Source organism: Calidris pugnax, unplaced genomic scaffold, assembly GCF_001431845.1.
Source record: "Calidris pugnax isolate Ruff unplaced genomic scaffold, ASM143184v1 scaffold17, whole genome shotgun sequence".
Taxonomy (NCBI): Eukaryota; Metazoa; Chordata; class Aves; order Charadriiformes; family Scolopacidae; genus Calidris; species Calidris pugnax.
In genome coordinates this window covers 305,943-333,715 of record NW_015090794.1, presented here as the reverse complement: position 1 = coordinate 333,715, position 27,773 = coordinate 305,943, and the positions used below count along the sequence as shown (strand labels likewise).

At 45.0% G+C, this 27,773-nt stretch overlaps 1 pseudogene; it reads right to left on the bottom strand.

The window, feature by feature from the left end:
• LOC106884635 lies at positions 1–26,781 on the bottom strand (annotated as a pseudogene).
• Between the last annotated feature and the right edge of the window lie 992 nt (positions 26,782–27,773).

The window sequence follows — 27,773 nt, the reverse complement described above, 5'->3', positions numbered from 1 at the left end:
CTAAATAGTTCTGCTTTCTCTGTGCATGGACATTGAGTTCGTTATGTCTTCTCCATGACCTCTGCCTGCTTTAGGAGTTTGCAAGAGTGCTTGCTGCCCTCCAGGCTGGTCTGCGCTGCTTCCAGCGCTGTCTGTAGCGGGCTGAGGCAGCATGTACTGCTCCTGCAGCTCCTCCTCAGGCTGGCAAGCATCCTCATCCATTTAGATCCAAAAATGAAGGATTAATGTAAATAATGAAGGGAGAGGAAGCTGAAAGATGTAGGAGGTCTCTCTCTGCAAAGCTGGTCTTCAAGGTGATGCAGATTTTAAAATAGTTTAAAAAAAAAACCAAACCCTCCCCCTATAAAAAACTCCAAAAACCATCGCTGGATCCCATTGTCATGTATGTCTGTCTTGGATCTTCGGAGCCACACTGACTTCAAGAGACTTACTTCTGACTGAGACTGACGTAACTGAGGACAAGTTAGGTTTGAGTGTGTCTCTATATATATACACACATGTGTATATAGAGAAAGAATCTTTGTTGTTATTCTTTAGGTTACTAAAATTAGATTTTTGGCAGCAGTTCTGTCACTTTATTCCAACAAAGAGACTAGCCTTTTACTAATTGAATTACTTAGTTTTATTTTGGAAATGAAGCACCAAAGGAAGCTCCTTAGTTTTACATCTGTTAGTTTCTAGTCCATTTCTTGGTTATCCTGTTCTAACAGCAATTACAACTAATCTTAAAAGCAAGACTTTTTTGTTTTAACTACATATGACTAGTTCCTTGGGTTTCTAGTTCAACAAAAGCTGATAGTAATGCTTGTCTTCTGTAAGGTTTGTTGGAGCTACTGCAGACTGAAATCGATATGAGTGGGAGAACCAGGGCTTTTAAATATAAATTCTCAATTTGTTCAAGATGTCTGTCTAAACAAGAGCACATAATCTACTGCTGTGTTGCTTAAGCTCTGAAATAGAACTGGTTTGCTTTGCCATCCAGGGACCTGCTTCTACTCTCTCCAGTTTACCTTGACGTGCTGTTGCAGTTTGTTCAGTTTCCCAACAAGCTCACTGTCATTCCTGTTGGCGTGATCCAGTTGCATTTCCAGTCTGGTCGGGTGAGTGTCTGTCGTCTTGAGCCCAAGAGCTTCAGCACTCCCTTCGCTTCAGCCTCCAGACTCGCCTGCAGAGACTCAATTGCATGCTGGTGGTTATTGCTGTGGAGTCCAGTGAAGCATATGGTACAACATTCTGTTACATTGAGTCTGATCCAGCCTTTGTATCAAATTATTGCCCACCAAGTAATAGATATATGAGAACTTTTCAAACCTATTTAAAACCGAGAAACCAGTATTTTGCACTAAGGCATTAATGAATACCTTCTTTTAAAACATAGAGCAGGGAGAGGCTTTCAAATGGTCATCCTGAAAGTCTGCTGCCTAAAATCTGGATCACCTTCTGCTAAACCAGTCCAACCAGCCAACATGTGACCAGACTGCACCTAACTTCTAGTAACGGACACTCTACAGCCTCTAGACAATTTGGTCTAAAGAGTGATTCCCCTTAATGATTATAAATCTTTCCTAGTGTCTAAGTTAAAACCTTTATTCTGCAGCCTGAGACTTAATGTCACATCATCATGGTTGTTTCAAATTCTTCCTTCTCGTGTTCTTCTGTCAATGTCAGCTTTAACCTGAGCCATTTTGAGCTGAATGCAAATCGGTTTACTTCCTTCAGCCTGAAAGGAAGGGTGCAACAGATGAATAAATGCCCTTTGTGGGGTTAAACATACAAAATCCATCTGGTGGAATGTGGGCAGCAGCCACCCAGCTGGCGTGATGCTCCTGCATCTGTGGCATTGGTACCTCCAGGGAAGACTCTGCTTCCTCCAGTGCCACCTGCAGTTCATCCTTCTCAATCTCCAGTCTCTGTCTTTTGTAGCTCATGAATGCTCTTCCCTACCCCTCAGCTGATTGATTAGATCCTTAATCTCCTTTAGGGAAGAAAACAGATATTTCATATGATAGGTTTATTTCAGGACTATGAACTTTACCAACTGCACCAGGCAGATTCTTTGAATGGAAGTGGCATGAAATGATTCCAGTCACTTTATATCAGCTGCCCTTTTCTTTCGTTGCTAAATATTATCCTGGATTTCTGAATGAGCCCTGCTCGCTGCATGCGTTCATGGAGGTGGAAGAATGAAACCTATTAAATCAAGAGAATTTTTTTACAGTTTTTATCCAGCCTCCCCCTCTCCCCCTTTTCAGATGGTTGCTCTTACAAAATGCAAACAGGGCACCACATCGTTCTGTAGAGCGGAGCGGGGCTCTCTGCCAGCTGCTGTGGGCCAGAGCAAAGGGTTGGGGGAGATAGCCCAGAAAACACTGGGGCTGTGCCAGGGAGTCCATCATTGTTTTCTGTTGGCTGCAAGGGCAGCAGATTGTAGCATCTTCTAAATATTTACACTGTCATCTTCCAGCCTCCTGTAAGAGATTAATTCTTGCAATTTTCATCTTCCAGCCTCCTGTAAGAGATTAATTTTTGCAATTTACAGAAGTGCTTTTTAAAAAAAAAAAAAAAAAACAACCAAAAAACAAAAAACCAAAATGCCAAGAGAAACACTCTGAGCAGCAGTTTAACTGACTTGCTCTGAACTGATTCCTGGAGATGCCTGATCCTCCCCACTGAGGTTCAAGGGAACATCTTCTCAGTGTAAACCTGGCCAGTGCTAATAGTCCCCTAAGTGAATTGCTCAGGATTAGAGAGAATTCTGGTAGCCAGGAACTGGGACTGCCTCTGTCTTAGTTAAGCCTAATGCTGTAACCAGTTATTATTCCCTTATGCAGTGCTCTAGTGATGATACCTGGCCCAGCCTGGAGTGATGATCTCCTACTACAATGGCGAGTACAACTAAGCTGCTATTGTGACTGTGTTTTGAGGGTCCAGAAAGGACCTCAATCCTGCATGTTATCCCCAGAGTCGGTGTCCTGGAAGCAGTAAACTGGTGCTAGTTACAATTGTGGGTGATCTGATCAGGGTGGGCTGTGTGTGTGTGACCCAAGAGCAGAATCTAACCTTTGACTTCAGGTCCATCAAATATATGTTTCCAGAGAGGGAAAGCATTGCTAGAAATAAGAAAAGTGGAATTGGTGCAGGGAGACACCAGTAGGAATCAAGGGGCTTATGATTTGCAGAGTTTTTTAACACCAAACCTGTACTTACCCTAAAAGGCCTTGTTCTCCTTCTTCATAGATTCCAGGCGCTCCAAGGATTCTTCATAGACAGTCTTTAGCTCAAAATTTTCAGTTGTACATTCCTCTTTGCGTTTTTGTTGCCATTCTGTGAGCATTTTACCAAAGTTTCTCTGCTTCTTGTCCAGGGCACCACAAGCAGCATTAGCCTGGAAAGATAAAGCCAAGCATTCACTGGACACAAGTTTTCTTTCCACTTCACTTCTCTGCCTGTGCTGCCAGCTAGTCACAGTTAAATTGGCAGCCACTCTAATGACTGGCAGAGTTTCTCTTGGTCACTCTGAATGGATGATTAAAATGTTTACGAGGCTTTCTTTCCTCACCATTAGGAATTTAACAAGATCACCCAGTTCCCATCAGTGTGATAGTCTTCCTTGCTCCTGTGGTTATAATGAGGCTGCTGTGGAGCAAATGTTTTCCACTTCAGATATTCCTTGTGCAGATGTGCTGTTAGTAATTGCCTGGGTTGATTAGTATGACTCTTTCTATTTCAAAGAGGGTTCGGTTACAAACAAGATGTTATTCAAGACTATTTTGGACTTGTGTTTAACTGCTTGTCATGAAGGGAAAGAATAAAGGTGCATTTTTCTTTCCTAGGAGCTTTTAATCACAAATATTCTACATATCCTTATGATCTGCACATGCGTTCAGATACCATGGTGACAAGCACACCACAGGAACCATAGAATAAAGAACTGCTTCATTAAAGAAAGTGATGGTGAAACAGATTTTTCAGCCCAGTAATGTAATGATGTATGTGGGATTTTCAGCTCTTGAGACCCTGTTCTAAAGCCGACTGCAGTCATTGGCAGATACCCAAGGACTTCAGTGGATTTGGAGCAGCCTTTGTGCCTATTTTAAGTAACATTTTTATTCAAACGTCCCACAGTTGCACTACTATTCATGCTCTTACACCAACACTAGCAAGAATAGAAATACTAATTTAATGAAGGAGCATTTGTTGCTAGTGTTTAAGCTGCATGTTGTTTAGATCTGCTTGGAGTGTGGTGGTTAATAACCAGTGGCCAACCCACTGGTACTGCAACACTGAAAAGTTCAAAGCAGGATATCATTATCCTTAAAAAGAAGATGAATACCTTGGCTTGCAGTAAAGGAGGGCTTTTGCTTTAGCTGTACTCTTGTTTCTGGAAGTCAGCTAATGAGCTTACCAGAAGCATGCTGTGTGCTCCTAGGAATTAGCTGCGGCTCTCGTACGGGTTTTCTCTTGATGTGATAAATCTTAGCCTTGCTTCTCATGGTCATACAGATTACTTGACGTTTAATAGAGAGATCTTAAAATATTAAGAAATAAGGGACCAGTCCAAAGCTGACCTGGGTTAACAGAAAGATTCCTGGGGTTTCCAATACCAGATCTTATGTCTTGCTGGGTCAGGCTTGTGCTGGATGCACTCTTGAATATCCTGGATTTCTTGCCTTCTCAAGGTCAACAGCGAGGTCCTCCACTTCTTTCTGAAGCCTCTGCCTAATTTTCTCTTATGTTGGCAACCCAGGCTTGGACTGATTCAGCTGTCTCCTCCGCTCCTTGGAGCTTCACAGCCAACTTTGTCCTGAGGGAGTGAGGGCAGAAATATCCTGGTGAGTAAGTAGTTAACGGAGCAAGGAGTGGTAGGAGTCAGGAGCCCTCATCTCAAGCACCATCACTGTTTTCACCAGTGAAAAGGTGGAAACCTGGTAGCAGTCTCAGAAAAGGGACTGCAAAACTATTACTAGGATGTGGCCGATTCATCCCCTCCACTGGTGGGGTATGGCATACTGGGCCACAGCTCAGCTCTTCATTACTGGGTTGTAACCTGGTGACAGACACTCCCACCGTCCATTAAAGTACCTTAAGGACTGGGATAGTGTCTCAGAGCAAAGGAGCCTCCCTCCCTTGTGACTATCCCTGGGATTCAGTACAAAGTCGTGCAGAGATGCACTACCTTATTCCATTTGTCTCACCTTGTTCAGGTGCATAGTGATGCCTTAACTTTTGTTGCTCTTATGCGAAAGCATCTTTATGTTAGCTCTGTTAGAGAGACTGCTGCAAGGGTTGGCTCAACTTCTAGTCTGTAATACCAGATCCCAAGGACCAGATTCTAAGGGGTGGGGCTGCTGGAAGAGTAAAGCCCTTGTTGGAATAAAGAAAGGCTGTCCAAATCCAAGCCTTTATCAGAAAGGATCAGTGTTGGTTTTCTGTTGTCAGTGTGTAAGTGTTAGGTCTGAATACTCCCTGTTTATTATTGCAAGTATTATTTTCTTTCTCTTGGCTGGGGTTCTTTGCTTTCTCTCTGTCTTACTGAATTGAGTCCTAACAGATCACACCTCCAAGCTGTGACTCAGCGGTCAAACTGAATAACGAGCCTGACATAAGTCCCATCCCAGATTCCCTGAAAGGCAAGTGCTCACTTGATTTCTTCCAGCTCTTTGGTTCTTTCAGTGACATCAGTCTTGTATTTAGTCCTCCAGATTGTGACTTCAGTATTGAGTTTAGAGGCCAGGCAATGCAGTTCAGCTTTGCTCTCCACCTCTTCCTCCAACTACTCTTCCATTGAGTCCAGATCACGCTTGGTGTTGGCCAGAATCACTGCAGCAGCAGCACAGGACTTGAGACATTATGGCCATTACCGTTCATCTGTCCTACTGGATGCATGAATGCACTGACCCCACTCCCCAGAGCTGGAGTGTTCCACTTGAACAACCCAGTTCTGAACCAGCTAGAAACATCTCAAGCTTCAAAATACCTTCCTGGTCAGGAGCCAAGTTTCTGTTCTCTGTACCTGCTTTTTGCTGTGCTGCAGTGAATTGAATTGAGTTCATACAACTGAAAACAGAACTTGGCTTGTCATCATCGCTGTTTTCTCTCAAACAATGTTTCAAAAGAACTATGACAGTAAACCCATTTGGTGATTGTTCTGAACACACAGGCAATTCTTGCCAGACTTTTGATATACAGGTGCAGCACTCAAATTACTCTTTGGAGATAAGCAGAAATTTCCAAGACAGATGTGTCAGACAGACCTGAAATGCTGGTGTATTTTGAGCCAAACTTGTGGGATCTATGCAAATAAACTGCTGTATGAGAATGGACAGTGGGCTGAGAATCTTCGCTGCTGATTCATGGGAGATTTTGTATCTTATTTTCATATCCAGGCTCACGCTCCCCACCCCACTGCTTCCAAGATCAGCTGGTGACAAGCCCAGAGATTAATTTGGATGAGAAAGTTTTCCTTTGTGAGGAAACAAGATTTGTTACTCTGCAGTGGACAGCATGCAAAAGAGCAGTCACTGCATGTCCCATGACACCAACAACCTCTGTAGGCAGTTGGCGGTCCCCAGTACCTTCGACTCTTCATCCAGCTGCCTCTTGAAGTCATCTGCTTGTGAGGAGAGAGAAATCTTCACGTGGACGATCTGGTTTAAGTCTGCTCTGAGCTTCCTTGTGCCCCCGACTCAGCTGGCTGTTTTCAGCTGTGGGAAAAGTCTGTAATGAAGCAGGGGAGGAACTAATTCAATCTGACTGGAGAGAAAGAGAAGCAAAGGCTGGAAGGATGGGGCAGATTTGCTAGAGGAGACAGGGCAAGGCTGCCAGGGTTAAACAAAATGTAGGGGAAGAGGAGGATCAGAGTGAGGTAACATTGCACAAAGCTGTCAAGGAATTTACCTTGAAGCCTGATGGCATTAATTTCAGCTTGGCTTTTCTCCACCTCAGCCAGCTGGGCATTGGCTTCAGACAGGTTATCTTCCAGCTTGTGAACAAGAGCATCTGAATTCAGCTGTGAGAGAGAAGTCAGTCATATGATGCTGAGGCTTGAAGAACCAAAATACCCTCCCTCTCTTGCAAACTCAAGTTTATTCCAGTTGGTTGTATTTATAACAGGATGACTGTAATAGCCCGGGGGAGTGGAGAGTGTCTGGATCTTTAGTGAGGGGGATGTCCTCTCCATCAGCCAGGGTGGGCAGTGTTCACACCACCTGCAGACAGCTGCTTGCTGGGGTGGGTTATCTCCCATTGCAGAGGGCTGAATTCTTCCTTGCACTGATGGCTGCACCCGTGGCTGTGTTGGTGGTTTGTTGAGGAATTCCCTCCTGGCCTTTCACCTTGGATTTCTGCAGGAATTCCACTCTGTTTTCATGACCTGTTTGTTTGTCTGCAGCTTCCCTTTGACTCTGAGGATGCTCCAGGAGCTCTGCCATCTGCAGCTGTGTGCTTCCTGTGTGGGGTAGAGCCTGTGGCCTGGATCTGCTGGGCTTCCTCCTCCAGCTCAAGGATCAGCTTCAGCAGCCCAGCTTCCCACTTGCGGTTCTATTAGATCTGAGAAGGGGCCAAGTGGGTGTTGTCAGCTGGGATCTGGCAGCCCTGGAGTCTCGGTAAGGCCCTCAGGGATGCTTTATAAGAAAGGCTTCTGGAAGCTTTTTATTTAGCTTTAATGGTCTCTTTATTTGGGACAAATCCCATCTTTGGTATTTATCCATTAGGAGGTCAGTGGCTGATATCTTCCAGAAAGATTAACCATCTCTAGGCCTCCGTGCTAAAGCTCAGAGTAATTCTTTGGACTGCAGGCATTGTATATTTCCTTGCAAAACAGTATAAAATGCACCTAACAGTCCTGCCTCCTCTTTTTACTGTATGCTTCTGAATTAGCAACTTTCTAATGAATTTCTGATCCCCTTCCTCTCCAACTCTATAGGAATGACAAAGCTCACAGTGAATTTAATGGACCCTTGGTGCTTTACCCCATCCAAGGTCTGCAGTGTGCAGAGAAGGTTGGGTAAGGTCTGCAGGATCTGACCCACTTATGAGCTCAGAGAAGCTGCTGAAGAAGCTTTTTCTTTGGAGGGTCCCAGGGATGTTTGTCGTTCTCTTAGGAGAGACAAGATGCCCTGATGCTGGGAAGGTGTTTGAGCTCAGCAGTTGTTGCAACACCACCTTCTTCCAGGCAATCTTCCGTGTTTCTCCACCTAGTGGGAAAGAAGGGAAGAAATTCTTACTCCATGCCAAAGAGCCTTTGTAATTTAGGAGCATAACCATTTTGGAAAGAACGGTAGCAAGTGTGAGGGCATAATCAGAGAGGGAAGAGAAATTCCCCAGTGCTATGCTCTGCTTTAACTCACGTTGCTGCTTTTTGTGTCACTGGACAAGTTCTTTTACCTCGTGTTTTCCCACCTAGAAAAGCCCACCTGCAGGTTTCCCACCTTCAGGGTGTCTAACAACACTGACCTATCTCCTGATACGGTTGAGAATTAATTAGCTAGCATTTCTACTGTGAACTGAAATGGAAATGTTACTTATTATTGATGCTATCAATTTGTAATAGTCATTAGACTGTGTTCAGAGCATTCTATTAAAATATAACCTTTTTGGGGAGTGAATTATCTTCAGGCTTTTCCATTGTTAATGAATCTGATTATATATTTAACAACCACATCCTGGCAATTTACGAAAGATTTATTAGGGTAGATCCACCCATCACTACAGAACTGTAAAAGGTGGATGGGGTGATTTGATGGCTGAAGCACAGGACAGAGAAATCCCTGTTTTCCCCAACTTGCTGCTCTCCTGCTCTGTGGAGGGCTGCTCCATCCATAACTGGCTTCTTCAGAGGTTGCTATGAAAGGAGTAGCGTGTTCAATTTATAACTCTGAGTTTGCTTGAGCTAAAACTAGAGTTCAAGATTGTTGTCCATCTTACTACTCTTTCATGAGGAATTTTGGGGTTTTAATTAGTAGTTTAATGTCTTTAGGTCTTTTCAGAGGTGTAATCACTCCCCTGGGGAGTTTTTCCCTCCTTGGATAATGTTACCTGTGTTCTTAGAGTGTGCTCAGCATCTAGTTCTTCTTACAACCCTTCAATATATGGGCCTGGAAGGTGCACACAAGCACAGCTGTGGCAATGTGCAAGAAATGTGAGAGAAATCTGTGGAAATACAAACAAGAATCACAATTTTTTCCTTTTTCCATATATATGTCAGCTGTACTGGATTTTTTTTTTTCCTGGGAGAGATCTGCTGGGAATACTCAGCCAACAAAGCAAGAAAGACCTGGCCAGGTGTCTCAGCAGACAACTGATGTTATCTGCAGCGTTGTTGCCTTCCTGTATCATGTTGGAATTTGGCCTTCAGGAATAGGATCAAGCTGATTTGGTTACTTGAGGGAAAGAGAGGCTTATTTGTAGAAATAGCTGCAGTCTAGGTTTGTGGGTCATTTTTTTTTTTGGTTAAAACGCTGAGTTTTGGGCACTGAAATATGTCGGATGACAGAAATATTTGAATTCAGAATAGTAACACTGTGCATTCATTTTTTTTTTTCCTGGGAGAGATCTGCTGGGAATACTCAGCCAACAAAGCAAGAAAGACCTGGCCAGGTGTCTCAGCAGACAACTGATGTTATCTGCAGCGTTGTTGCCTTCCTGTATCATGTTGGAATTTGGCCTTCAGGAATAGGATCAAGCTGATTTGGTTACTTGAGGGAAAGAGAGGCTTATTTGTAGAAATAGCTACAGTCTAGGTTTGTGGGTCTTTTTTTTTTTGTTAAAACGCTGAGTTTTGGGCACTGAAATATGTCGGATGACAGAAATATTTGAATTCAGAATGGTAACACATCTTGTGAGCTGTGGCCTCACTTCTGGTTTTATTTACCACCTCTCCTTCCACGGTGAGAGGGAGAATGCCTTCCAGGAGCCTTTGGCATTCGTGTGAGTGAAGAGATCTATCGGCTGTCTTTGCTATCTGCCTGCAAGGAGAAGAGGAGGTGCTGGCAGCAGATCACCTTTCTGCAGGCCACAGCAGCATGGCAGGACATCTGCAGAGAGCGTACCATATCCCAAACTTCAAAGAAGGCAGAGCATACAGTGAGTGGATAATATACAAGGCAAGCTGGATCTCAGAGCTGGCTGAGCTATTGATTCACTGGAAGCTAACAAGACAAATGTTTCCAAGCCGAGGGCTTTCACAAGCTCATAGAGAAGTAGTCAGAACCTGCTGCAGAAAAAAAAAAAAAGTCAAAATCTACCTGGGGAAAAATAAATACTAGATCTCAGCTGGTTCTATTATTTAAGGGTTTGAAGCGTGATAGGCTCCAGACTCCAACTTAACAGGGTAGGTTTAAAATGGCTGTATTAATCTTTTATGCCAATTCAGTCTTACCAAAAAGATAAAGCTGCGCAAGCAGGCTACTGCGGGGTAGGGAAAGGAAGGACGTTACAGCAAATGAGTTAAGCCAAGTAAGTGTTTCTACAATGTACTGAACGTGTTAATCTTTGTTGAAAGTGGGTTGAGATCTAGTGTCCTGTCTCCTTGGTGGGACTGGAAGGGCACTTAAGTCCCTTTTTCCTTTGTGGAAGCTCCTCCTTACCCCATCATTAACTAGTCCACACGTAAAGGCACAAGCAGCCCAGGAAGTTGAATTGTCTGTTTGCAGCTCTGAAGAGCTAACAACAGCACTTAATTTTTCTTCTGTCACTTAGGCATCCCAGTGGCCTTGCTCTGAAGCACAAGCATCTTGTACTCCCTGTGGAGCACTGTGTTAGAATTTGAATTAGCAAAGCTTGCCAGTATTTATTAATGATTGTACACATTGCCTTAGCTACTTAGCTCTTTAACTAGGTAAATTAGTGGTTTGGATAATGTGGAGTGGGATATTTGTATTCTGGGAAGTTAATTTCTAAGGGGAGGTTTGTCAGAGAAGTGCTGGCAGACCCATCACTAAAGTAGTCAATAGTGACACTAAAATAAAGTTCTAATTTGTGATAATATTTTGCATTTCTAAACCAGTTTTTATCTGGAGATCATAAGGCCTTACATAAACATGAATCATTTAAGCCTCATAACTTCCCAGTGATTATACACTTTTTATATGTGGGTGAGCATGGAAGATGAATTACAAATATCAGACAATGAGTCAGAGAAAGACACAGGAAACAAAATCCTGTATTTCTGATTCTGCTTGCCTGATCTACTGAACTGTACTTCTGCTTGTCATTAGGTTAATACTGAAGAGATCAGGGTATGACACTGGATTTTCCTGGTGACTTTATGATCAAGTGACTTTTCAGGTGTAGCTAATGCTGTCAGAGCTGTGATGTAGCACAACTGCACCCAGTGGGATCCTGTACCCTGGGAAATTCTGTTACAATTGACACTTCTTTACAGCCTCTTTCAAGTTTGGCTCATTTCATCTCCTTGAGGTTAGCAATTGTTATTTTGAGGTCACTCTACTTTATGATGAGCCTTTTCCACCTTGCTATGGATTGTCTTTTCTTGTTCCTCCAACAAGTTGAAAAAAGTGGAATCAGTGTGAAAAAGAACTTTGTAACATACATACAGGTGATGTTTATCAGAAGGGTGCAAGATACCAAAAACAGATGGAAGAGGACCATCTAAAATACAGACCATGGCAACTGCACCTCACCTCGTGCATCAGAGTGGTAGGTTTGCTGTCCTTGGTTGGGTTCTCCTCACATTGTAGTTTTCTAGGAAGGGAGAGACCAAGACAGAGTTGGTTGAGAAACTAATTCAGCCTGAAAACCCAAAGAATAGATTCATCTGAGATGCCTCCCGAAAGCAGTATGCGCTTCATGTGTGTATTTTCAATGGGCCCAGAGGAATCTGGTCCAGCATTGACTCTTACGGAAGAATCCTGCTCGCCCTCAGCAATTCATGTAGCTCTTTTGGGCAGTGGCACAAGTTGGCAACACTTCACTGTGCTGCCATGAGTTAATACCTAGAAAAACACAACTCCCTTCCTGTTTGTGCAGCAAACTGTGGCCTCGCAGTATTTAAGCAAGCAGACAACATTGGGTTTTTTTCCTTTCCCCAGACTGGGAGAATGAGAATGGGAGAAAGTAAAGAAAAATGGAGCAGTTATTTCTGCCTGATGAACTTCCTCCAAAGCCCTCTTCTCCTTTTGGAATTTAGTGACTGAGTCATTCTGAGCCGCGAGATCTGAAGTCAGAGTTCGAACTCCGTGGTCTAATGCCTGGAGACAGGAAAGGGAACATCATGAAGGTTTTGTGGATCACACGAGCCGTTAGCAGCATCGGGACAAAATGTCACTGGAAGCTTATATTTCTTTAGAAGGGATCTGAGCTTCAGTTAATAAATTCTGAGACATATGAGGCATCTGTGAGTTTAACATCCTGTGGATGTTAACACTGACTTCAGAAGAAGCAGCAGACAGCCACATGGCTGCTACAGTACAGATTTAAAACTTCTCCAATTACATTAAATCAAAAACAGTTCAGGTGCAGGAGAGGGAAAAGTATTCCCCAAAGCGAGGTGGAAAGGAGTTACATGGCTGTGGAGGGGAGCATTTTATAAGTAGAGGCTGGTCAATATTGCCATGTAAAAGTGGGTATAATTAATAAAGAACATAGAGGAGATGCAGATGTCTTTAGGGACATTTCTAGGGTTCATTTCCCTGAAGAATGAGGCAGAAAAAAACCTCTCTGTCACGTTTCATACCTGCCTTTCCTTCTGAGTTTGAGTCAAGGTAGTCTCCTGCCCTTCCAAGTCACATTTCAGATCACTGAGCTGATCCTCCAGGATCCACTTGCTGGCACTTGATGTCACCTCCTTCATATCCAGGATCGGGCTCATTTGGGCCAGGTGCCCCTCAGCATCCAACAAGTTCTCTTGTTCCTAATGAAGGCAAGAGAATCCAGTGTTCATCCTATGAAAGGCTGCTACAACTCCTCTCTTACAGCAGCAAACTTCCATTAGCAAGAAGAGTAAGATTTTGCCTCTTCTGCAGAGTTTATTAAGATTCCTTTAACATACCTGTTGATCTGAATCTCTGTGACTCAGGCCATAGCTTCTTAAAGTTAAGCATCAAAAAATCTGTTTGTTTATACGTCTTCTGCAGAGTTTATTAAGATTCCTTTAACATACCTGTTGATCTGAATCTCTGTGACTCAGGCTGTACCTTCTTAGTTAAGCATAAAAAAATCTGTTTGTTTATACACACACAGGTCCTTAAAGAAGAGTTTACATTTTAAAAAGATGCCACCCTGACCTGGTGTAGATCATGCTGAGCATCAATGGTTGACAAGGAAGATAACTTGGGACTTGTGACAACAGCTCCTTTGCTTTAGCCATGAGGCCTCTCGTCTCCTCTGTTTTCTAAGGGCTTAACTTTATTTCAGATACAGTCAGGCTGTCTGTGAATCTCACGCATCGTCCCCATATGCTCTTTATTCGTTCCATATTCTGAAAAGGAGCCTCTTCTGAGTCATTTGAGAAAGACAATGCCCTGCCTAAAGGAATATGAAGCCTTTAACCATTGATAACACTCAGCCAGCAGTTGGATGGGGAGGTCATTTTTCTCCTGACTGAGGGTCCCTGTCTGCTCCTCTGCTCTTTTTCGGGTTTTGTGGGGTCCTGACTCTTTGACATGATGCTTCTCGGCTCCAGTTCTTTCTGTTACTTTTTCTTCTTCTATTGGGCCACATTCAGCAAAGGCTTCACCTGGAAGTAAGGAGTTCAAGCGTGAGGTTCCCCAAACAAGCCTTTTCTATTATAATGGTCCCTGAAAGCCCTGAGGTGGTCCTTTTATTATCAGATCCTGGTATTTTTTGCATACCAGTGGGAGACCTGGTGTTTCCTGAAATGCCTGTTTAGTGCAGAGAGTTTCATATCTATAGTATGAGTAATACCACTCCTAGAAAAGGTTGTTCTGGTGCACAGTAGCAGATCTGCGTGCCAGCATAGAAATCAGGACTGCATTCCAGATTCTGAACTGATATAAATGCAGAATGATTCTTATAATGCTCTAGATTCCTACCAGTCCAAATGGGACCAGAATCCTTTGAAAGCTCTTTCTTTCTAAGGCTGTGGAAGTTCATTTGGTTTGCACTAGAGTTGGGAAGGTATGTCCCCAGGCAAAAAGGCAGATTTTGTTTCACCTACATGTGGAAAATTGGCTTTAACATAGTTTTGTTTCACTTGAATGTCTCGGTCAACACTTTCTTTCCTCTCTTACCAGAAAACTAACTGAATTATCCATCCTGGGACTAATTGAAGAGAGTCCGAGCTGGAACTGTTCCTTCATGGTGACAATGTGGTCCTGCTTAAGAGAAGTGAACTAAGCAGCTTTATTTCGGCTTTTAAGTGTTAATGACTAGTGAAATCTTTTAGTCCCGTGCTCATAACCTCACCGCTTTTCTCGATGCTCTTTTGAGAAGTGGGAAGTCCAGGTCTGGAATTTCTAAGACACTCTCTTTCCACTCCCTGGAGGAAGCAAGCTTAGACTCAGATTTCAGGAATTTCTCTGTCTACTAACTTTTCTGGCATTGATTTGGAAGGAAATCATTCAGGCCCCTTGCCCTATTAATAATTAACCGGAATGCCACTCGCTTTCTCAGTGTCTTTACTTAAGTGAACGTGGCCATTCTATTTTTTTCTCCCAGCCCTTATCTTCCCTGCCCAGACATCCCAAGGTTCTCAGTGCCTGTAATTGCCACTGTTTAATTCTGCAGATGAGGACAGCCTCAGAGTATTTTCCTCACCCTACCATACAATTTCCACCCTCCCCAGAAAAGCAGCTGCAGAAACTTCTGGACATTCCTCTGCATTGCCATCAGGTCTAGCCTGCAGCAAACAGAACGTGTGTGGCTTAGAAACAATTCTGTTTCCAGGCACTGTATATAGGGGGGACTTAAAGTGTTCACTCTCCATTGTAGGCAGCAGAATGCTGGAGTCAGTGTGTAGTCTCGGTCAAATGGAGAAGACCTCGATGCCCCACAACTTTTCAGCATGCAAGAAGAGCCATAGCAGCTTTCTGACATAGGAAAAGGGACAACAGCATTGAATTTGTTTTAAAAATGCTACTGGGGATGTAGAAAATGAAGTTTTTCATGCACTGGAAGAGCCAAATACTGCTGGAAATATACAAATATAGAAATAAACTGGAAGTTAATTGAAAGGATGTTTTTTGCCTCCTGTCTTTCCTCTCCAGTCAGTGACAATGAAAAATTGTTTCAGTGACCGTGAAAAAAATAACAGTAGTAATCTTGTGGTGCTTGTCTTTAAAAGTAACATCAGGGACAGTGTCTGGCCCACCTAACCTCCATCCATAAGTTGAAATTTAAGGATAGAATAGGCGGGAGGAGTGATGAATACTGCATAATTATTATAAAAGTTGGGAAATGCAGATTTTAGGTTCACACAAAGAACAGAATACTCCCTTTTGCATGGCTGTTCCAATAGCTACTCTCATTATGTTATGACAAAAACATATATGCACAATTAATGATATATGCTGCTAATATTAGACAGCTACAACAGTCTCTCTCCATTTTTAAATTGGATAAATGATCAGTTAGTAGGATTTTTGCCTGACTAAGGAATAGTAAAGAGCAAGTGAGATTTATCGCATAGCTTAAGGTGCACTTCATTTGCATTATATTAACTGTACTGTCTGATTAAAAGTCAGTTTGGGGGAGCATGTGTAAGAGAGAACATTATATGCATGAGGAAGTGGGTTGCTGTAGAAACTCTAACTCTGCAGCTATATCTACACCAAAGGCATGCTGAGTCATAACTGCCAGCAATTTATTTAGCTCAATTTGGTAGGAGCAAACAGGACCTCGTTATATCCAATTCTGCTCTTTCTCTCCCCCAGGTCAGTAGAGCCAAGCAGCAACTCTGATGCTTTCTTATTGTCCACAGACCCTGGAGGGATTATGCTGGGATTCAGCCTTTGGTATCTAAAATGAGAAAGACAGGTATAATGTTATAAGAGCTACATTTAGCGGTAGCGCAGAAAGGCTCATCGCTGCTTAAGATCTTCTCTGGTTTAGCTTCCTGGCCCCAGGGGCACGGACTGAAATATGAGTGGTAAAGAAGATTGTGGACATTTCTATCCGTCTGTGAAAAGTGGAAGTTCTCGGAGTGGGAGATGGAAGTGTTAGAAGTAGGCATTCCTACCCACTCCCTCTGATTCCTCACGGACAAATCGCTGCACAGGATGCACACCTCCATCATCTGAAAGTGGAAGATGTGCCTTCATAGTGTTGGAATTCAAACAACGTGAGTAACTGCTTATTCATAGCAGATTTGTTTGCCGTTTTCCAACTGCTTTCCATTACTTGCCCTTCCACTTTATTACATGTCAGAGGTGAAAACTTAGGTTGCTCTTCCTCTCTGCAATTCACTGTTTCTGCGGTTGGTACCGAAAAAAAAAAATAGGTTGCAGGAGGGAATGCAGCCTAATGAATAATGGTGCCAATTTGTCTAGTTCCAGGTTGTGTATTTCCTAATTCTTCATGCTTCTCTCACAAAATTAGAGGTTTATTAGACATCCTGTCTCTAGCCCTGGCGCTTGGAAGCATCTCTCAGACTAACATTCCCTTGGAGGGGTACAAGGTAGTCTGTGAAGCGATGACCCAACTTCTTTCGTTCCTGAATAAAGATCTGTTGTTCCTCCAGCCACAGCTTGTGCTGGAGCCACGATGTGGCTTTGCCTGAGGATTCCTCTGCAGTGCTGCAGACTCTTTCCGTTCTGTGTTGGTAAAATCAGGGTGACACCGTTATCCAGCCTTAGGCAGGGTTGAAGATGAACTAGGGAGACTGAGCTGCTGCTGGAATACAAAGGCATTGATGGCAGTTTAAATACAAAGGCACAGATGATCGCTTACCCTGCAGAAGTTGGGAGGCAGTCACAAAAAAGGACCCTTTTTCCTGCCTCTTGCTGCCACCAGCTAAAATCAATATTATTGCACAGAATATGAGAGATGCTCTTGAAAGGGAATCACACTGCAGTAGTATATTGGAGCCTCCGATGTAAATCTGCCTGGACTGACTGAAGTTAACAGATCAGTGCTGTCTGGATAAACTACCAACCAAATAAAAATGTGCATCATTTTACCTGCATTGTGCTTTGGTTTAGAGGTTGTTCTTTCGTTGTTTAGTACCCTAAAAAAATCCTGAAGCCAGAAGTGAACATCATCCTTGGAAAAGAAGAGAAGCTGCGTTCACAGTCTGTTGGCATTCACCATTTTTTGCACTCTAAGTCGGTCTCCTCTCACACTGGTGCTGCTTTGCCAGTTTAGCGTAGGCTGAGATGGAGTTGCACATGGAGGAAGTAGAAATAAGATCCCACCCTATTTGATAGCTCGAAATCTGAAAAGCAGTTTCCTAAACTGTTTCCCGTTCACCTTTCAACTGCGGAGTCCTGGGCTGATGACAATCCCGGTAGGCAGCAAGTTTTCCTGGTTGATGGAAACCTGACATTTGTCTGGGCAGCAGAAGGCCGCTGAGTGCCAGGAGGGGATTATGTAGCTCATCATTAAGCTGGGCCTGTGCTCACGCTTCCATCTGTGCGAGCGTGTTCCTGCGGCAGCCCTCGGTGGTGCCTTCACGAGCACGGTGTGCGCCGGCTGCCTCTTGGTGCTGGAGGGGCAGGATTTTCAAGGGCAGAGCTGGATTGTCTTTTGGCACGGAAGAGACGTTTACAGAGACAGACACAGGCTGTCACCTGGATGAAGAGAGTGTTATAATGACAGGCTTAATCCTTTCCAGGAAAGAATGATGGGGAAGCACTGGGCACCAGAACCGATGACATTTGCTTGCCCACACGTTGAGCTGACACTATTGATTGTACCGCATAACGTTCACCCTCCCCGCAGCCTCCTCCTCTTTAAAAAGGACCCAGAGTAGGGTCAGTGCTGGATTTCGGGAGCAAGCCCACCACTGCTTCATTCTTCTCCTGCCACCCTGTGATACCATGTCACACCTGGAAAGGAGCAGGGGAGAAAAGGTCTGCCCAGTTCAGGAACAGTGAGAGAATAGCCCAGCAGCAGGGCATGAGAAAGCAGATTTCTGGTTGTTAACCTGCGTAGAAAGAGGGAGAAATCCTCTGTGGGTGCAGGGAAAAGAAACGAGTAAATGTTGACACGGGAATAGCACTAATGTACTCCCTGGAGTCTCAGGACTCATGAGGGGCCCTTACCATGGAAAGCCCATTTGCCCTGAATAAAGGATTCTGCAGGACTGCCAAAGGAAAGGATGTTGTGGAGAGATTATATTTTTACCTTTTAGGCTTCTACTTGGATACGCTGACAGTGGGGACAATGCGGCTTATAGACTGGTATAACCAAGCACAATCAGAACATATTTTGGCACAGTCCAAATGTCACATTCAAAAAACCTGCTCGGTAGCAAAGAAAGGAAATAGTTGCTGAGTGTAAAAAAGCTAGAGCAAAGGGCCTGTGATTCATGCTCTGATCATGTTCTGTCAGTATGTCTGTGCAGTGGAGTATATGAATAACTGGTGGAGTTTGATAATATGCTTAAATACTGTTCCCGCTGGTAGGCATTAGCATGGCTGCTTGACAGCACAGCAGAGAGGAGAGTCACATCCACCAGGAAAGGCTCCACAAGCTGCAGTGAACTGCAGGACTCTGGCTCTTCCAGCAATGTGTAAGCAACAGAAGCAAAAATGAATTTCGTCCTTTGGCTGATGTGCCTTTTGGGTAGCTTTCCTATGGCTTTGTATCACTAGAAGCAAGCCTGGGCTTGAGTTTTTGGTTTTTTTTTTTCCTTTTCAGAATATCTATAAGGATTATATTTTTAATGGAGGCCAGTGGCAACATGTTGAAGACTCATGAAACAGCCTTGCTGTTCTGGGTACGTTAAAATGCTCGGCTGTGGCGTCGCTGGTCAGACATTTGCACAACCAGTGTTTTCAATTAATTGTTTCTGGAAATTATTTCTGAGATGCACATTTCTGAGCCAATCTCCGGCTGCGGTACTTCTTTAGGGCAACAGGGCCACATTAATTTGCACCAACAAAGTACTTTTTTTCCAATGCTGTTGTGCGTTAAAACCCATGGAAGTTGGATGTCATCTCTTCATACAGAGGACTTGCCTCGTGTCTGCCCTCGCTCAGTGCATATTCCAGCTTTCTCCGGGTTGGAGACAGGGCTGTGGCAGAAGCAGCCCTGGTCTGCATTTGCTAGTGGTTGGCCTTCACTGGCCATCAGTGGCCTTGAGGAACTTGCACTCGCTGGCCAAATCCCTGGTCCTGGCAGCGTAGGGCCAAGAGAGCTTCTCTGCTCCAGCTTGCTCCCTGCTTTCACCCTGGACCTGGTGATGCCCCTCTTGAGCTTTCCAGAGTTCAGACCCATGAGCAGAGCAACTTTGTCAGTTGGAGGGAAGAAGATGACCATGTTAACCTCAGTGAAAGGATGAAAATTGCTCATCGTCCCTATCCCCTTGTTGCATACTCAGAAACATGGCTCCAGGCTCTGTCTTCAGGGGCAGGGCAGGTCTCCAGAAGGAGAGAAGGGCAGAAGGGAAGCGGGTCTCAGCTCTGTCCCTTCACACACACCCCCCAATCAGCAGAACTCACTGGATGGAGCCGACAGGGCTGTGGCAGAAGCAGCCCTGGTCTGCATTTGCTAGTGGTTGGCCTTCACTGGCCATCAGTGGCCTTGAGGAACTTGCACTCGCTGGCCAAATCCCTGGTCCTGGCAGCGTAGGGCCAAGAGAGCTTCTCTGCTCCAGCTTGCTCCCTGCTTTCACCCTGGACCTGGTGATGCCCCTCTTGAGCTTTCCAGAGTTCAGACCCATGAGCAGAGCAACTTTGTCAGTTGGAGGGAAGAAGATGACCATGTTAACCTCAGTGAAAGGATGAAAATTGCTCATCGTCCCTATCCCCTTGTTGCATACTCAGAAACATGGCTCCAGGCTCTGTCTTCAGGGGCAGGGCAGGTCTCCAGAAGGAGAGAAGGGCAGAAGGGAAGCGGGTCTCAGCTCTGTCCCTTCACACACACCCCCCAATCAGCAGAACTCACTGGATGGAGCCGAGGCAATAACACACACCTCAAACAAGGTGTTAGAGCAACTGCTCTGTGTCTGGGCTCCCATATGCTCTGGGAGGTCCGTGCTGGTTTGCTCCACCGTTGGGTCCAGAAACACCTGCAAAGCAGGGCTGCTCCACAAAGAAGGATCAAGTCCTCAGCTGACAGCTCCGCCATCTGGCTCAGCCTGCTGCCCTGTGGCAGCTGTGAATGCCAGCTCTGACTCTCAATGAAGGGAAGTGGGTCTCAGCTCTGGCCCTTCACACACACCCCCCATTCATCAGAGCTCGCTGGATGGAGCCAAGGCAATAACACACACCTCAAACAAGGTGTTAGAGCAACTGCTCTGTGTCTGGGCTCCCATATGCTCTGGGAGGTCCGTGCTGGTTTGCTCCACCGTTGGGTCCAGAAACACCTGCAAAGCAGGGCTGCTCCACAAAGAAGGATCAAGTCCTCAGCTGACAGCTCCGCCATCTGGCTCAGCCTGCTGCCCTGTGGCAGCTGTGAATGCCAGCTCTGACTCTCAATAGCACATCTGTTCATTTAAAAAAAAAAAAAATAAAAAAAAATCAGTGTGTTGTTTAAGGTCATTTTATATTCCCTGGGAACAAGCGTCTGGTTTTAGCAGCTTTTTCAATCTTAGTGAACTGGCTGAGCTTGGAGCATTCTGGCTTCCTCCTGGTTTGCTGTCACCAGGAGTGAGACCTCAACCCACCACCGTGTTGTCCACCTCTGCCTGCTCCTCTCTTGGCTTCTGCTTGAACTTCCCAGTGCCCAAGTGCACAGTCCCCCTCGTCAGCTTGGAAACACAGATCCTCTCTTCTGGACTGGAGCCCAGGACATCAAAGGCCACCTGGCAGAAGGGGTACAGACCCACACAAGGGAATTCTTAATCTGCACCATAAGCTGGAAGCCAGCCTGTAGCGCTAAACAGCTAAAATCATTTTCCAGCCCATTGAAATTTGACCAGCCAGGTCCCTTCAGACTGGTGTGGGACAAGAGCAGCTTAACGTTGCTGCAAACCAGCCCTCTGCTTTTCCTCCGTACACAGATTTATGCCAGCTAAGAACCACGTGCTTAGTTCTTAGTGTCTCTGATACCACGAGCGAAATGCACCGGGGATATCAGCTCATTCCATTCTTCACCACGCTTTTTAAAATCAGCAGGACACGAGCAGCAACATCCCCTTGTAGCAATTATCCCACCTCCCAGCCAGCAGAGCCGTGGAGGATGTGGAGCTCTGCGGGGAACACGGTGCTTTGCTCTCTCACCGTGCCCGGAGAAGGGAGAGCGCAGGACGAGGAGCACGCCAAGAGAATCTCACAGCCATGGTTTGGGGACTGCCTGTCGTAGAGGCTGTGAAAATCATATCTGCTTTGTACAAAAGGCTTGTTCCCCATCTACAAATCCTGGAAGCTGTAAAATACCAACAGCTGCTGGAAGGGGCACTGTAAGTTCAGCAGCTGGAGACTGTTTGATCTCTCTGTAGCTCAAGTCCTGCTTGTAATAATAGTCTCGGGAGCCAGCAGACATTACCAATAAGCTCTTTTCAGTAACAGATACTCTTCAAGATGATATTAAAAAGGAAAATGTGTGTCAAAACCAGACAAAGGGTCAACTCTTCTTCTTACAAAAAGCTGCTCCTCGAGATTACATATGTATGCGAGATGAACAGGTTTTAACCCGTGGTCTCTGCCACAGCTTTCAGATCTGTCAGTTTTCAGGCTTCAAACAAACCCTGTAACCAGCTCGTTTGAAGTCCTGCAAACCCCGGGCCATTGAATGTTAACCAGAAACTCCTCTGTCAGGCTCATTTGCTCTGGAGCAGATCTCTTACATTCAGGCTTCAGCTCACAGACAATTGAAGAAATCTTTCGGCTATCCCTAGCTGCTCTTTCAGTAGTTTATTTATCCTCAGGTTGAAGAAGCGGAATTTTATTCCTAGGGGAAACTCAGGCTGGAACAGCAGCATCCTGTTTGTTGTATTTTCAATTTCACTGATGTTCTTGCTTATTTCAGTAAGAAAGTGATTCTTTCCCATCATCTGTGTTGTCTGTTGTGATCACACCTCGATGCACCCAGGGGTAATGATTAAGTTTGGGCACAGAGACAGACCAAGAGGTGATTACACCAATTGCCATCGGTACAATCAAACATGAGCTTTTTGACTGGACACTGAAGGTTCTTCTCCCTCAGGTTTCAATATCTAAGCACCTTTTGAGTGCATCACTTCAGAAAAAACCCTGTTACGGGTTGAGTTGCTTAGACTGCCTAGGAGATTTTGACAACAGCCGTGTCAAAGTAAGTGGGATTGAACACCCAAACCTTTTCACCAGTATTGAAAAACTTGTCCTGGCTGTCTTTCCTGCACTGAGGAGACGTCAGCAATTGACATGAAGCAGCTCAACACTTCAGTTGGAAAATGATCATTTTTACCTTAGTGGCAGCCCTGCCGGATCAAGCGGGACCTCCCCATGCATTGATCAAGATAAGGGAAGACAGCTTTCTTTTCTCACCCTGGCCTGCCTAAGGAAAAGTCACTTGCAATCCTCTTCTTCCTGGATAATTAGTAACAACCCCCCACTGCAGAGAACCTATTTCAATCTCCAGCCAAGCACGGTTCTGGTGAGTAGGTTTCTTATTCTAGAAACAGCGGATGGAGCAGGGATGTGTGCATTAAAGGGAGTGAGTAACACACACAGAGTGCCATACCAGTAAATTCGAGTTTCTTCTTGGAGAGAATCTGATGGAAGATGTGATAATCTCTCTCAGCTGCTTCTTGGGAAATGCCAGGTGACTTCTCCAGACCTGGAATTCCGAGGGAAACACATCCAGGTGTAGGAAGCAGCCACAGATTGAAAAATCATGGCCCTGTGGATGTCAGTGAGAATTTTGCTTTTAATATCAGCAAAACCAGCATTTCACCAATGATGTCCTTTGGAAGTCCTGTGAGTGCAGCAAGAACCACAGTATCTTTCAGAGATACTCTCAGAGCATGCTTTTAAGCTTCACAACATTCCCCCTGGCACAAGTTTTAGTGTAGCTGTTTTGGCAGTGAAATGGAGGCAAAAGATGCCTTGAATTGTCCAGTTATGTCAGTGCTGGGTTCAGGAACAGATCTCCAGACCAACTCATCGTACTTCTAAGCATCCTCTGAATTGCCAGTGCATGCTTTGTATGATTGACCTGTGAAACGTGTCCTTATACTTTCCTTCCGATTTGCCAGTGCATGCTTTGTATGATTGACCTGCGAAGCGTGTCCTTATACTGCCCTTTCCTTCCGAGAAGAGCTCTGGAAAAGATATTTTGTACTTTGTAGTCACTCTGTCCATACCTCTGTCAGGCACTAACATGCTCGGTTTGGCTTCTGATCTCCACAAAAACCACCCTCCTCTAGACCTCACTGTATCAGTTCATTCAGCTGCACCAAATCACCAGATCTTGCTGAAAGTCCTGGCTGGGCATTTTTGCTCCTTGTCTCTTAGCTGAAGTCTTCTGTCTCTATAGCTCTGCTGGTGAATGGCATCATGTGAGTTCTTCAGACAAATTTGGGTTGCCTTGGTTGCCAATTTTAGTTAGTCCGGGTGACTTTGGGGAGCACTCCTACAATCCCTGCTGCCAGCAGAGCTCCAGCAAGGGTGAAGAAGGACCTTGAGCTGGTGCTGCAGAGTCAAGGTCTGTCCAAGCCCTCGCTCTCCAGGCCTGGAGATGCAACCTGCTGGTAAACAACCTGAAACTTGCCTTGGCCCACTGTCCAGAGAGGCAAATCCAACATATGGTCTCTGGGTGTGATGCAAATCTGGGATGAGTTGAAAGTAGGAGGGATGCAGACAATCCCACATTAAAGAATACCCGGTCCATATGTTTCCTCTCTCTTTTTTCTGTGTGCTAAAGGGCTTTAGTCAGGAAACGTGGTGGGGTCTTTTTACCTTGAGAGCTGGGATTTGTGGTTCTCAATTCAGTCTTGGATGCACGTGTGCAAACAGAGAACAATGCACCTTCCCTGGACAGCTATTTTTAGGGTCTTGGTTGCAAGACAATTATACCATTGTACTGATGAATGTGAGTAATGGTTGCAATATAATTGTAGAATGAGAAGTGCACAGCTTTTGGGGGAGGCATTGTGTCTTTTATGTGTTCACACAGAGTCTCATAGGCAACTAAAGAAAGAAGAAATAAATTTCTCATCTGAAGCACGTAACTTCACTGCGGAAGTAGGGGCAGATTTGGGGTTCATTTACAGCAGAGCAGATCCCTCAAGTTAACAGAATTTATTTCAGATCTGCACGTGTCTGATGTAATCAGAACAGGGTCCATTCAACACAAGAAAAAAAATCCAAAAGCAAAATTAATATGAAGAACTAGGTGCGTAGTTACAGCTCTCAGTGTTAGCCCCAGCCAGCTTCCCTGTGCCACCAGAGTGAATTCAGATAAATTTGCCCTAGATGAGAAAATAAAAGATGAGTCTGTTAATCAAGATTGCAATATCTGTAGGAAAACAGAAAGTAGCTGAGAGGTTCTGAGCATTCATCAGGGACAGACAGCATTGCCTGTAGGGGCAAATTTGCAAGTCAGTGAGAGGAAATTTAATCTTTTCAAAGATCAGATCTATAAAAAACCTCTTTCTTCTTGGATTCTGTATTAGAGCTTAAAGAAATCCTCCTTTCTCTGCAGCATATGGCAGAAGTATGTAGCACACAGAGGAATGAGACTTCCGTTGAAAAGCCCAATGTTTTACATTTTCACTGACAATTTCAAAATTAAAAATAATTTGCAAAAAATGAAAGCAGAAATTTACTGCTTTGCAAAAGTAAACAGCTGAAAGGGCATGGATTTGGGGTTAATGAAAACTGTTTTTTTCTTTTGGCATATAAAAATATGAAGTCAAAACAAAATCAACTGACAAACTTAGTTAAAGACAATCAGAAACAATAATGCTTCCTGTGAAATGTTAATAAATATAATCTAGCTGTAGTGCTTGAGAAAGCATTTTAAAATAATTTTTGTTTTTGTTTCTTCTGAGAGAACATCTTTGTATGACCTACCAATCAGTGAAGGGCTGGTACTTCCAAAACAGGAGGAATTTTTCTTCCTCATAGTTTTAGCATTATCAAGGGCCTCCAGCACAGGATTCACCTGGATTATTTGATCTTCCAGGGATTCCTACACACACACAAAAAGAAGGTAAAAGTCAGCATCAGCAGGATGCTCAACACTGAAGACTTGTGCTTTGGGCACAACTACTCCTCACCATCCAAAGCAAGGCAGTAAATACATTTTCTGGCAGTCAGGTCCCACAGAAAGCTGAGTTACTGCTGTGAGCAGCAATTCCTCTCCACGTTCAGCCCTACTGAAGGCTCTCCACAGAAGTCCAGCCTTGTGGATTTGGGGCAGGCAGGAGTCTGGCTGATCTCCCCGTTTCTAAGAAACAACACCAAATGCAAAGTGCAATGCAGTTTTCAGTCCTTTGGTCTTCCAGAAAAGAGTTTTTGGGATGTGCCAGGATTGAGAGACCCATGGGGGAATGAATGGGAGGGCAAGGCTGGGATCTGCAGGCAGCTTAGGAAAGAGGAGTGAGGTTTATTGCTTGTAGGATGAGGAAGGTTATTCCAAGGATAGAGGGCAGCATAAGACAGGCTAGGAATGTGTGTAGGGTAGGGACAGCCTCGGGGGGAGAAGTTGTGGAGGAGGAAACAGGCACAGAGGTACAAGCTGGGACATGACAGTCCGGAGCTCTGGTGGTGAGGAAGCTGGAAGGAGAAATAGGAAGCCACCGAAGGAATCCCACACGGCTAGAATAACAGGATTTTTGCTGCAAGGCCAAATGTAGCTGCTATTTATGCCTTTAAATCCTGAATTGTTTTACTGACCCCCACAGTAGAGTCGGAGGGGAGAGGAAAAGAGAAAGAAGAAACACCTCTGCTCTCAGCCTTGGAAGCTGCAATGCCTCTGCAGGGTGAAGCAGCCATTCTCATGGAGAGCTTCTTGCCATTTGCTTCCAAACAACATACTTCTTTGCTATCAGGAGAGAAAAGACCAGGTCTCACTCCCTGATTATTGACGCTTCTGTCTCTTTTATTATTTGGACAACTTGCTCTTCAGCATGTTTTACCCAGATAAAACGCTTTTTAGTTTTATTTTTGCAGGTGGCAGGAAATAAAGCGCTGGGAAATCCCACCTGGCCAAGGATCCCTGAGGCTGCTCTACAGCACTGTTCTCTCAAGAATCTCCACGCTCTCTGCAAACACTGTGATTATTCCTCCCACTGCTGTTTATTTCAGTTTCCAGACCACCTGCAAGCCCCCAGAGCTCAGTGTGAGGGTAGATCCGTTGCAGCCACAGATCAATATCACACTCCGTTTTATGAATGGGGAAAAAAAAGAAATGCAGGGAATTCATTTGAAGACAGGGAAGAGGAAAGCAGAGAACTGAAATGTCCTGGTGCTTTGCCATTTGCTTTTAACGAGTGACAGACAGGCAGGAAAGAGGGGCTTGGACACGAGCTGACATTGGAAGATTTAAATCACACCCACCCACCCAATTTACAGCAGCACGGGCTGGCCCCTCTGAGTCAGGACCAGTTCCTGTCCCACCATTACCCCATGCTGCTTTGCTTCTTCCCCTCTGCCCTCTCAAGTCATAGATCCTCATGTGGGTGTAGTGCTGACACAGGTTGTCCAGGACACTGGCCTTGTTCAGGAAGTTCATGTGTGCCATGTCATCAATCTGGTTGAACTTCGGTGGGTTCATCGTCCACTGTTCTGTCCATCTGCTGGACATTCTTCATCATGATGATCTGCAGTGTTGGGGAACAGAAAGTAGGTGGTGTTACCCTAGGTAGGTCTCCCTGGACCACATGGGAAGATGCTCTCTTGGGCATGCTTCCCCTTCAAGTCTTGTTCTAGCAGGTGCCTCCTGTGCAGTGTGGGCATAGACCCTCTTAGTGTGAAAAGCCACAGAAAAGCACAAAATAGCACAAATGCAGGCACAGCTGTAAAAAGGGTTCAGAGGAGCCTGAAAGGGAGGACCTGGTTCGTCAGCTCCTGTCCTCAGCCGTCAAAACCCACCGGGGTCATGGAGGAGAGTCCATGGCACATCCACTTCACACACCCCTTGGTGGTTTTCACCCTTGTCACAACCTGAGACCATACCTGTGGCAAAGCCATTCCGCAGGAGGAAGCAGGGGAGTTCAAGGACATGACTCATGTCCCAGGGCTTTGCATTTTTTGGGACCTGTTTCATGTTGGGAGCAAACTATGTCCCGCACTCCAGGCGGTCTTCCTTCCCCCACCCACACATCTGAACCAGCTTTAATGTTGTCAAGGCAACAGTCAAACTGCTGATGGTGAGTAGTCTTTGTCAGTGTCCAGCTACCTAAAGATGTGCCTACAATACCTGCTCGACTTGTTGCTCCCTGCAGAGGCAAAGCTGATTTCATCACTGCTCTGCGTTCCTGAGATTAAAGGGAACACGGGGCCGAGCTGTGGCTTTGTTTCGCTGTGTGGACACACTGCCCAGGCCGGGGGCTGTTCTCCTTTCCACCTCTGCAGCCCCTGGGATGACAGCCCCAAGCAATGCTTTGTGCCAGCCCGGTGAGTCACGGTCTGCACGGGAGGAAGAGGAGTCTGTCTGGGGTGAGAGGAAGAAGCCCCCGGGGTGGATGGGGGACTCTTTGCCCAGCAGGGTCTGGTTTTAGAGGCTGCTGCTTGGGCTGAAGTCAGAATGGTTTGGCTCTGCTTAGA